Genomic DNA, 11,766 nt, shown 5'->3' with positions numbered 1-11,766 from the left:
GAAGAAAGGAAATCAGAGCTTGCTGTCCCCTGCATGACCATGAAACTTGGGGCAGCATGTGAAGAGAAGCATGCATGCAGTCATGCACCCATGCAAGCATCCATGCACACAGCAAGACAGCAATGCAGCAGTCATCCTAGCAACTCTGATAAGGGATAAGGAGCACTTTGCATGCAATTTTTGAAGTCTGCTGAGGGTCAACAAGAGGGCCCCACAGCCTGCTGCTTCCTCTCCACAGCTTAGCTCTTTGACAGCTGTAGAAATAAAAAAAAGTGATTAGTAAGGGTGAAGAAGTCTCAGCTGGTCTGGAAGACTCTACCTGGTGCTCTTTGTAGTCACTTCACTTGAAACATGGCCATTTTGTACTAACCTCGTGAGAAAATTTCATTAGCAAATTAGGTTCAAAGTAAGAGAAGAAAAAAATTATTTTAAAGATATGTACATGGCTTCTCATGGCATCAGTTTCTTTTTACTGGAGAACTGGGTACACAATATGATCTGCAATAGCTTGCAAAAGGCACAAAACTTTTGGTCAAAATATTACTATCTGTGACTCCCTGGCCCTGCCTCCAGCCCAGGCAGCTCCTGCCCTCCATCCATCTGGCATCACCTATTTCCTTCATTTCTATGCAGTCTGTGCTTCCAGCTGCCCAAACCTTCCCAAACAACCTTTCACCACTCTGTCGGCTCTATGGTACCTCACCTCCTTGCTGCTGCCACCAGGGAAGCACCAGTGAGCCCACACAGTTTCCTTTCACACACCAGCCAGCTCATATTCTCCCACAGATGGTACATCTATGTGTCCCCAGCGGACACCAGCATCAAGTAGGCACCAAAACAGAGTAATTCTCACTGCTGTGTTTCTCTAAGCTCACACTGCACATGCTGCACCAGTCACTGTTTTTGTATAGGTAAACAGAGCCCCGAGACCATGCTCTCCACCAAAATCTTGCAGCAGTCCATCTCTGCAAAACCCCATGGTGCCCCTGAACAAGCCATGACCAACTCAGGGCCTGTACCTGAAATCTTAAGGCAGAGAAATTACATCATGAATTCTTTAAAGCCATTTAAACCTCATGCTCAATACTTTTCCCTTAAACAGAAAAAGAAGTGAACATGCCTTTTCCTTCTGGCATGTTACAGAATGTGACTTACACACATAGGAATAGCATGGAATTGTTGGAGGGGTTGAACCTCACTTCACTGCTGTCACTCTGAGCTTTTACTGTTAGAGTTTTAGCTTGCTCTTGATAGCTCTGTGGGACGGGATGTTAAACTGGTGCAGGAGTAGAGATAATTCACCCTCCATTGGAGAATTTAAGAACTTACCTGGCCACACACAAACCTGGCAGAAGTAAGTATCAGAACGTGGCTTCCCAACAGCATCACCTATGTGCTGAGAAAATGCCTGCTCAGATAGCACTGCTGAGCCGTGGTGCTTGGCCTTGCTAACTCTGGCTCAGCTGTTCTCAACCTGAGAAAGGAACAATTCAAGGAAAAACCGAGACCAACACAAGAGTGGTGGTGATACTGAGGGCACTCACATGAGATGATCAATAACACAACTGAATCCTGAATGACTGACTACTCACACAGGGGTATCATTCATAGATTAGCAACTACAGAAACCTCCACACTTTCCCCTTTTGAACTGAAATGTCAAGAATACTTCCAAGAGAAGCTGGTTTCAAGAGCAAAGAGCCTACAGCAAACCATGGACTTAAATTGTATGCATAGATCACAACACATACTAAAGACAGAGCAGTACATACTAGGACCTTTACTGAAAGCATATAAAAACAGTTAGTAAAATTCAATAAAGTCCGCTGTACCACATGCACTGTAATTGCAAGACTTTTTAACCTTCTCAATCCGCCAAGATAGGTTATCAATAAATAAAGAACATGAGCAGGTTGCTTAAAGAGGCTCTGAATCTCTGCTGAAGTGAAGGGCGTTGAACCATTAGCCATGAAATCACCCACCGCCAGGGAAATCCCACTTTGCGGGGTATCCTGAGGACAGGAAAGAAAAGCCTCCCACCTTCAGGTCTAATAAGCACAGTTCTAAAATTTTATGTTAACACTAGAGCTAGAGTACATGGAGAGGTCCCACTGTAAATACTGGGCTTAAAAACATGAAGGCGCATCAGAGATGATTAACAGATAACAGAGAGACAGTAGATGTGTTGCAAAAAATGAGAAAGATCTATTTTTTCTGTATTGGGTAACCTTGTATGTTATCAAAACTTTAGACTGTAGGTAATACCTTCTGGATATAAACAATGTTTTCTCTTCCTCTTTACAGAGATAGGAAAAAAGCCCTTAAAAAGAGAAATAGAAAAATAAATTTTTCTTCATTGTTTGATAAACTTCATAGTCAGCTTTCAATGGTTCAATTGAAAATGAATCCACTTCCAGATTATTAAAATTAGAACTAAGTTTTTATTTCACAATCTGTACTTTTATTTGTCACCAAATTGTTTTTTGTTGAAAAATGGCACTTTTCAATAAGCTCAACAGAAAAATTTTTAATTGTCATCTCAAATTTGTATGCTTATGTCTACTTAGCATATTGAATAGTACAAAAAGGAGAAACTATGATGTTGCTACCAGCACTTCCTAGTCCTCTTCCTAAAGCATGCAGAAGCAGTTACTGAGGACTTGATTACTTGTCATCTCTTCCAAGAGGAGTCTTATGATTCCCGCCCCCCTTTTTCCCCCACCCCAAAAACACCAGGTTATGGATTACTGTTTGGGCAGCAAAATAGAGCAGTTTCTGAGCAACTATGGATCAATGAAAAGGAAAAAAGAAATTGGCAGAAGCTCAGTTAATAATTTTTGAGGATTATTTCTAACATATTAGTTGTTTGTTTACAAGCAGCAGGTAATGCCATAACCAAACGATCAGGGCTGTGCGTGTGGAACGGGCCTGCCCACCTGTACCTGACCAGGGCAAGCTGCAACAGAACTGTAGTAGGAAACCCAATATAAGACTCTACTTAAACCATATAAATCCATTTTTCAATGTAATTTGACTTAAAATATTTTCTTTCATTTATAGCTTAAAGAAAAACGAAGGAAAACTGAACACAAACCTTGCAGGTGCCAAAATAAGATGCAGGAAGCAGAGATTGAAAAATGGAGAAAAGAAAGACTGAATTTGCAGCTATGTAGTCCTATTTCAGCAGTGACACACCAGTAAGATGGTTACATTTCCCCTGAAACATCTGCATGGCAGCATTTTTTATTTGTGCCTATGCTCAATCCTCTGAACACTCAGAAACTATCTGAACAACAGGGGAAGCCATTATGCACCCCAACATTAGTGTTTGACTTTGTTCCTATTATCTGAGAAAACAAACATGACAGAGAGTTTTTATTTCACTGCAAAACCCAATCCTGTTGTAGAGCAGAATTCTGCTTCAAGGTTCCTTTTTGTCTTACTTTTAGGAAACTATAGTAGTAATGTGCTGTAGGGTGTGATGGGACATTGAGCTGGCCAGAGGTGCCTGGGATTCAGAAGGCAGGTTTTTTAGACTCTAAACCAGACTAATTGCTTGTTTAATAGAATGAATTTAAAGGAACTCAATAGAATAGATATAAAATGGCTTATGCACACATCCCTCACTGCCAAATGTACTGAGGGGATGGGGCCTTAACTGCTAGATTGTTTTCAGCCAGCTCTGTTTTCTCAGTTACAGGAGCCCCAACACAACCTTCCTGCCCCTAGGGAGAAATAAATGGGTTTCATAAACTTAACAGTCAGTGGAAACACGACCGTCCTGCAGTTGTGTCACATCTTTTACGAAGGAGGCAAGTAAAAGCCTACAACAGGAGCTTCTCTGCCCTTGGCAGGTTCTAGTTAGGTCAGTTGAAAAACTTCCTCAAATTACGTGATCCACTGCTTCTCTGAGTAGTCGGAAGGAAGAGAAAAAAAAACAAACCAACAAACAAACAGAGATCTCAGTACCTGCCTATGGCAGTGGAGGGCAAGACTGCAGCCCTGGAAGCAGTAAAGGCTCCTCTTGGTGCATGCTTCCAGGCAGAACTGCTCCAGCTTCTCCACCTCACAGAGAGGAATCCTTTCTGTCTCTACAGACCTGAGCAGCACTACCATCGCATCTGCTGAAGGTATCACCAGCTGGTAACGTTGAGCTGGACAGGGTTCCCTGCTTAAACCAGAAACCCCTGCCTCACCTCTCCTGGCTTGTACAGAGCTTCTCAGGATGAACAGCCTCTTTTTTTGTACACTTCAATCTGTCCTGGTTTCGTCTGAGATAGAGTTAATTTTCTTCATAGTAGCTAGCATAGTGCTGTGTTTTGGATTTAGTACTAGAAGAATGTTGATAACACACTGATGTTTTTAGTTGTTGCTAAGTAGTGCCTAGACTACTCAAGGACTTTTTCAGCTTCTCCTGCTCGGCCAGGTCCACAGGAGGCTGGGAGGAAGCACAGCCAGGACAGCTGTCCCAAACTGACCAAAGAGCTATTCCATACCATATAACGTCATGCTCCGGGGGAGGTAGTTGGTCAGTTGGGGGGAGAGTGATCACTGCTTGGGATGGGGTATAATTGCATTGTGCATCACTTGTTTTGTATATTTTGTATATTCTCTTATTATTATCATTATTACTATTGTTATGCTTTTCACCTATTAAAATGTTTTTATCTCAGCCCACAAGTTTCTCACTTTTACCCTTCTGATTCTCTCCCCCATCCCATTGTGGGGGGAGTGAGCGAGCAGCTGCGTGGTGCTGAGTTTCCAGCCGGGGTTAGACCATGACAAATCCTACTCACTTTTGAGTAATCTCATGAGTAGTGTAGTATGAGCACATTCCATTTTTCAGCATTATTTACACCACAAATAAAGCTTCACGTTACACTACCCACACTGGAAAGCGAGAAGAGTACTCTTGATTATTTTTGCACTTTGTAAGAAACTTAGCACATCACTTAGTGATGAAACATGATATTGAAATGCCATTTGGTAACACACCGATTCCCAACTGAAAAGAAATAAAAAAATGAGAAATATTTACATACTAACTTTTTATATAGTTGAATAATTTTTGTATGGTTTGTTAAACAGATGTATTTCCTGCAACACATATATTTTACAGGCCACAGAACCTGGCAGCACTTTCCATTTTACTCTGTTAATATGAAATTGTAAATATATTCAGCATCACTTCTTCAATTCAACTTCAAACTTCTCTGCACAAAAGACAGCTTAGGCTGACATACAGTCATCTTCTGAGAATAATTCTATTTTGTGTGCTTTGTTGGGCTATGAAATGCTACTTCCCCCAAGTATATATAATTTTAGTTCAACAGATGGGTATATAGCTTGCAGTCTCTTAGGTTGGTGGTATCCTGGACACAGCTCTAGGCAATGTCTAATGAGTTAAGAGGTGCTCATTCCCACAGTAAAAGCCCGGAACACCTCCTTGAACACCTTTTCCAGTGGATGGCCGGGCTGGGATGTGCCAGGGGCACAGACACCTTGTGCAGAGCAGTAGACACACAAGAGGCACTCTGGAAAAAGAGTTTTCCATGCTGCAACTCATCCACATAGTGCTCAACCTCAAGAGCTCAGGTCCAGGCTGGAGTTGGGGCAAAGGCACTGCCTAGAGCTGTGTCCAAACTACCACTGATACCGCTTGTGTGTTTTGCAGTTTTCTGCCATTTTCCAGAAAGTCTTTAGCTGCCCTGACAGCAATCCAGGCTTCAGTTTGTACAATTTTTTCCTGACCATCAGTAATGAACTTCACAGAAGAGGAGATTCTCTATTCTGTCTGAAACACAGTTTTATATCCATAGAGGCCCTGAAAAATCCTGTCTGAAAAGTTAATCCAAGGACAAGCACCCACCATCAATCCCTTTCCAACACTAAGTGGCACCTAGTCATGGCTACAATTAAAATGTAGGATTGCAAGGGGACAGATGATGAAGCATTTTCCACACCCCCCAAAAAAACCCAACCCCAAACTCCAACTCTGCTCTTTCTCAGATGCCCTGCAGGAGGAAACTTCAAGCCCAGCAAGAAAATCCTCCCAGCACATTAATGGCCTCACAGCAGAATTCACAATAAATCATTTCCCTTTAGGGGAATCAAAGAAACAAACATTAGAATATATCATTCCCCTGAAAGGGGAGTTTTGCAGAACTTGCAGTATTTTGCTGGAAACACAAAACAGTTTATGCAAAGTAGTTCTTACATCCGTAGCAGGACTTGGACTGCAGAGCCCAGGTATTCAAAAAGACAAATGTCTAACACGAATTGCAACCCAACCTAAAAGCTATCTTGCTTGATAGCACTGATAGCTTCTTTCAACCTCCTAGTCATGACCATCAATAGCATCAGCAGTGTTATTTGCTCATGATAATGCATTACAACCAGGAGCACCATTTCACAGCACTCAACTGCTTATGAATCTATTTCCAGCCCTGCCATAGAAATGAATTACACCTCAGTAGCTCTCTGGCAGAACAGGAAGAAGTAAAGGCAATTTACTCATCAGTAAAATAGGAATAATAACATTTATACATCCAGACACGCTTTCCCAGCACTCCACACAAGTCCCCTCGACTTCATTAGCACTCAGTTAAGGCACCTCCCTTGTTACAAATGGGACTTAGTACTTGGTTCTGTTCTGTTGCATAAGACAAAGCTCCACTCCACTTACAGCAAGGACTCTCCCAAGACTTGAATTTTTTCTAGGTTGATATTCAGGCAGTGCTTTAAGTATTTGCTTCTAAACCACTCCAAGTACTTCGAAGAGCAATCTGAGGAATGCAGCCAATAGTAACAGAGTGATGAGGCTGAACAATGACCAACAGGAAGAACTGATTGCAAGCATGCATATGGTTAAATAAACATAAAAAACAGCGACTCATCTGAAGAAGATGCACCAGATTCTTTTGCCATATTCCCAGAACTACTGGCTACCAAGCTGTCTTTGAATCTAGCACTAGTATAACAAATCAGGCTGAACATGGCTGGTATTGTATGAACACATCTATACATCCATTGCCTTATCCAGAAAAGCAGACATGTGGCTTCCCAAGCAGGGACGCAGACACCCCTCATGCCATGCTCCATCACAAGGCTTTAAAACAAGAGCCATGAATCAGCCATATGGAAAAGTGTAATCACAGAAAAGAGCTGGACTCAGGGCTGGTACAACAGGGAGAAACCCAGCCAGCAGAGAGTAGAGATCATTTAGACCACCTTACCCAGGGAACAACTATGAACCAACATGTAATGAGGTCACTAACCTTCTTTCCAAAGGCAACACCACCAACTTGTCCCAGTTGTCTGTAGTATTTCACAGAGCAAACGGATCAACCCAGGGTGATTTCCAAAAAGGAGATGAGCGTTCATAATAGAGGCACGTTAATTCTGTGACTAGGCTCTGTGCTTTCCAGGGCCTTTTGCTTACTCAGGCTCTGCAAGAGAACTCACATTACAGAGTTGTTCCTGCAGCAAGTTGTGCTGCAAAACCAGGCTCTCTCTAGATCTGGGGCAGGTGCTGAACTCCAGCCATCAAGAATCCGTTGTTGTGCAAACTAGTAGCAGAATGAAAGCCAAGTATCATCCTGTTTGCAGATCGGAAAAAAATCAATATTCCAAAAAGATGCAGTTCTTGGCATTCACAGCCTAGCACAGAGTGCCCTGGAAATAGCCTTTTGGCATTATTCTCACCTATAATCAGCGTTCCTCATTTCTATCAATCCATTCAAGCTTTGTAAGATTTTCTTCTTTGAAAAGGTGACACATAAGAATGGCTCACTTGGGTCAGACCAAAAAAATTTTGTCTAAGCCAGGGAAGAGAATAAAAAACAAGATAAACAGAGTAATATCACCAAGAGCCCTACCCTGGTCTCCAGCAATCTGAGCTCAATTTCCCAATTCAGAGCTGATGTCTTTGTACCCAGGATATGCACAGCTCTTTAGTAAATTTTGAGCCTATGCACTTCCTTAAGATGCACAAGTATAACAGAACAAGCTTACCTGCTGTAATAAAATGCAATCTAGATAGCACTGAGCATCGTCACAGAGAACAATGATGTTCATGGCCGAGATCTTTACACCACCTGGCTGGGCTTACAGACAATAATCCGCCTTCTGGAGCTTAACTTGATCCTGGTCTCTATCAGCTATGTCTGTGATCCTGAAGTCAGGGTCCCACCATTGTACAAATACATAGTAGGGACAGCTCCTACACCAAAAGTTTGTCATCTCAGCAAGAAACAAAGTATGAAGGCCATTCTTTCCGCTTTAGCTGTCAAGAACAAGTGCTCAGAGCACAGCAGAGGAGCTTTTCCTGCGTGGCAAGGCTGTGGCATGCCTGGGCAGCCCTGGCTTGCAAGCATCTGGTTTACATCTGCTCCTCCATCAGGAGTTTTGCTCAGAGCCACATAGGGAGCCTGGGACAGAGCTGAGGTTACTCTGAGATACCCACAGTCACACCTGGGTAGAGGAAGAAATCCGCTGTTAAAGGCCATAATTTGTAATTTTATTTTATTTAAATTAATCTTGGGTAGAGATGAAAAACAGAAAATGGAAAAATGTCCATGCAAATCCTATTTCCTGAACAATTACTATCTGGCTAACTGCAATGAAAAGTCTCTTTCCCCTGACAGTCTAATAGCTGGGGACATGGCAGGCAGCAGCAGAGGGGCAGCCCAGCCTCCAGCAAGGGGCACAAAGCCCCACATCCTGACAAACATCAGTTTTGCAGAAGACCTGTTTCTTATTAATGGGTAACTAGCCCGGCAGAAAATTCCTACCACAGCTACTCAAGCATAAAATCTAATAGCTTAAACAAATTACTACACTTTTAGTAGACTGAAGTTTAGGTTAGTAATTACCACTAGGAAAAAGAAAATTAAATTTTGGAAGTCTCCTACACGTGTTTTGGTAAGGTGCAGAGAGGGCAAATAAAGGATATGGAGGCAGCAATCGTCTCAAAAAAGCAGCACAAGGCCACTGTGGACCCACTAAATGGGTTCTCCTAGCCTGGGAAATGCAGGGTGAGACAGGATCAAGGCAAGATTTTGACTCCAAAGCAGCAAGGGAAAAGGAAAACCATAAGAATATGTCAAACCATCAAACTCTGATTTTTTTTCAGAAGAAATATCAGAAACTCTTCATAGGGCACTTAATAACTGAAATAGTCATAGGAGACTTCTGAATTATAAATGAAGTAACTGAACTTTTTTTTTTCTTTTTGGGAATAGGTTATTCATCAGAAAACCTCTGATGAGCCAAGACAATGCATTACAAATGGACTTATTCTCTCCAAGAAGAATTATTCCTGCCTATGGTTTTTTTTCTTTCTTATTGAAAAGCAAATCAGACACTTCAAGTCCCTGATTTATTACTGCACAGATTTCCATGAACATTGGTCTGCTCAAGCTTTGAGTTAGAAAAAGGCTTTTGGAAGAACAATAATCAATGAATATATAATGCAGGGGAATCAAGCAATCAGAGATAGTAATTAGTTCAGTGCTTAATTCAAGGACATGTTATCCTTGGGTTATTATGGGAAAAACAGAATTTTTTATTTGTGCATTCAGGCAGGTTTTAACTACAGTCTAAAAACTAAGATTTTTTTCTCCCCTCAAAGGCAGCTTTTTTTAACAGGTAGAATTACATACACTTGGCACTGGCTGCAGAACTGACAGGAGAACTAAGCAGACATTCGGAAGACGAAGGTGAATAGACAATGGTGCAAGGCCAACCACAACCTAAACTACATAAACCCCTTAATAATGCACACTCTTCATCACATATGGGGTACGTGAGGTCACGATTGCAGGGGATCACAAAACTGCAGCCTCACCTGAGAATTCTTTATTCTGGACTGGGATTTTTCACCTGGAGAGAGCGCATGTGTGTACATGTGTGTGTGCGTGCACTATCTGTGCCTTCCCAAAGGCATGCCTGTGCTCGGTCACTGCAGGCTGCTGGTGGGAGTATCTCAATGCAGCCACAGATATGAAGGACTGCCGTAGCAGCCTCCAAAGCGAGGATGGCCAAAGCATTTTGGGTCCACCACAGCCCAAGGGCCAGGTGCTGCTGCGGGCCGGTGGCTCCCCGGTGGGTGTCCCACTGCCATGAGCATGCCAGGAAGGGCAGAAGGTCCCTGTGTCTGAGCCACCCTTGGGTGCATGGGCAGCTTGGGCTGAGCTCCCAAACAGTGCACTGAAGCTGTTTGAATTCAGATTGTTCTGTGGGAGATGTCACTCTTCCAAAGGTGACGTATCAGACTATGAAAATAAATCAAAACCCCCTTATTTTCCACAAAATGGAAGTTTCAACTGTGCTTTAGAAAACTTCATTTTGGAAAATATTTCAAATTTCATTTCTCACAGAAGTTCACCGTTCATTGCAATGCAGGCAGAACCCATCTCCACCTGCACCATGCTCGTGGTCAGTTCGTCTCAGTCTACTTACAGTGCAGCGGCTCTTTGCAGCTTTTTATCTGTTAAGTGACCCAGTTCCACAAATTTTTACTTCATTACTGGGGAACTACACAGTGAATGAGCAGACCTGTAACATGCGTATGCTCATAGCCAGGCACCTACACTGGAATCCTGCACAACAGAAATTTCACACTAAAGATCTTTTTTCTTAAAAAAAAAAAGAAAAAGAAAGTCATTATTTTTACTTTGGCCTTAAGTTTTAATTTCTTAAAATCAGTTTGTTTGTTTTTTAAAATGAAGCCTTGGAGTTTTGGGGTTTTGGTGGGTTTTTTTTGTTGTTGTTTTGTTTCTTTTTTTAAACAGAAACACTTATTTTCCCAAGCTGAAAACGCGTTTTGTTGATTAACATACATGTCATCCTGTTTGGAAACAGCAGTGCGTAAACCAGAATTTGCCATATAACTAGAAGGCAATGCTAGCGTCCCTAGCAGGAGTGAATCTGGGAGCAATTTTCCTCCTATAATAGCAGACAGGACAGCTCACCACCACAGTATGGCAATTCACCTGTACAAAGACCATAAACAGTACAAATTGGTTTGGTCCAGGCAGAACTGAGGAGTGAAACACTGCTATTAAATAAGCACGCTACAGATCACATCCAAACGAGACAGTATCACCCAAAAGGATTGCTTCTTTCCATTTCACAGAACTGGTGTTTAAGTTGAGCAGATTGCACCAAAATGTGAAGCATAATTAAGCGGAACATAAGTACCAATTAAGCTCTATTTGCACAGAAGAAACTGCTCAGAAAATATTGTTCCAATACACATTCGGATTTTTCAACAGGACATAAGAAACTTTACTGCAATGCATTTGCTCACGTAAGAAAGCTTTCTGCCGAAATACACAGTATGCAATTGTGGGGGAGCTGGCAGCATCAACCCCCCCTTACAGCTCTAGGAATGGAGAGCTGGCACGGGTTATATTTCTGTAGATACGTTGTTAGAGGGCAGCACCTATACCTCAGGCATTGAAGAAAAGATATCCTGTTGGGAGTCTGTTACAGACCACCCGACCAGGATGAGGACGTTGACAAAGTATTCTACAAGCGGCTGGCAGAAGTCTCTCAGTCGCGAGCTCTTGTTCTCGTGGGGGACTTCAACTTCCCAGACATCTGCTGGAAATACAACACAGCAGAAAGGAAACAGTCCAGAAGGTTCCTGCAGTGTGTGGAAGATAACTTCCTGACACAGCTGGTAAGTGAGCCTACCAGGGGAGGTGCCCTGCTTGACCTCCTGTTCACTAACAGAGAAGGACTGGTGGGAGAGGTGGTGGT

The 11,766-nt window shown here is 42.4% G+C and overlaps 1 protein-coding gene across 2 annotated transcripts in view; it reads right to left on the bottom strand.

The window, feature by feature from the left end:
- Positions 1–11,766, bottom strand: part of KCNIP1 (potassium voltage-gated channel interacting protein 1) — a 131,230-nt gene that overhangs the window by 26,984 nt on the left and 92,480 nt on the right. The window lies entirely within an intron of this gene.

This window comes from Egretta garzetta, unplaced genomic scaffold, assembly GCF_000687185.1.
Source record: "Egretta garzetta isolate BGI_Z169 unplaced genomic scaffold, ASM68718v1 scaffold60, whole genome shotgun sequence".
Classification (NCBI taxonomy): Eukaryota; Metazoa; Chordata; class Aves; order Pelecaniformes; family Ardeidae; genus Egretta; species Egretta garzetta.
This window is presented reverse-complemented; position numbering and strand designations above follow the sequence as displayed.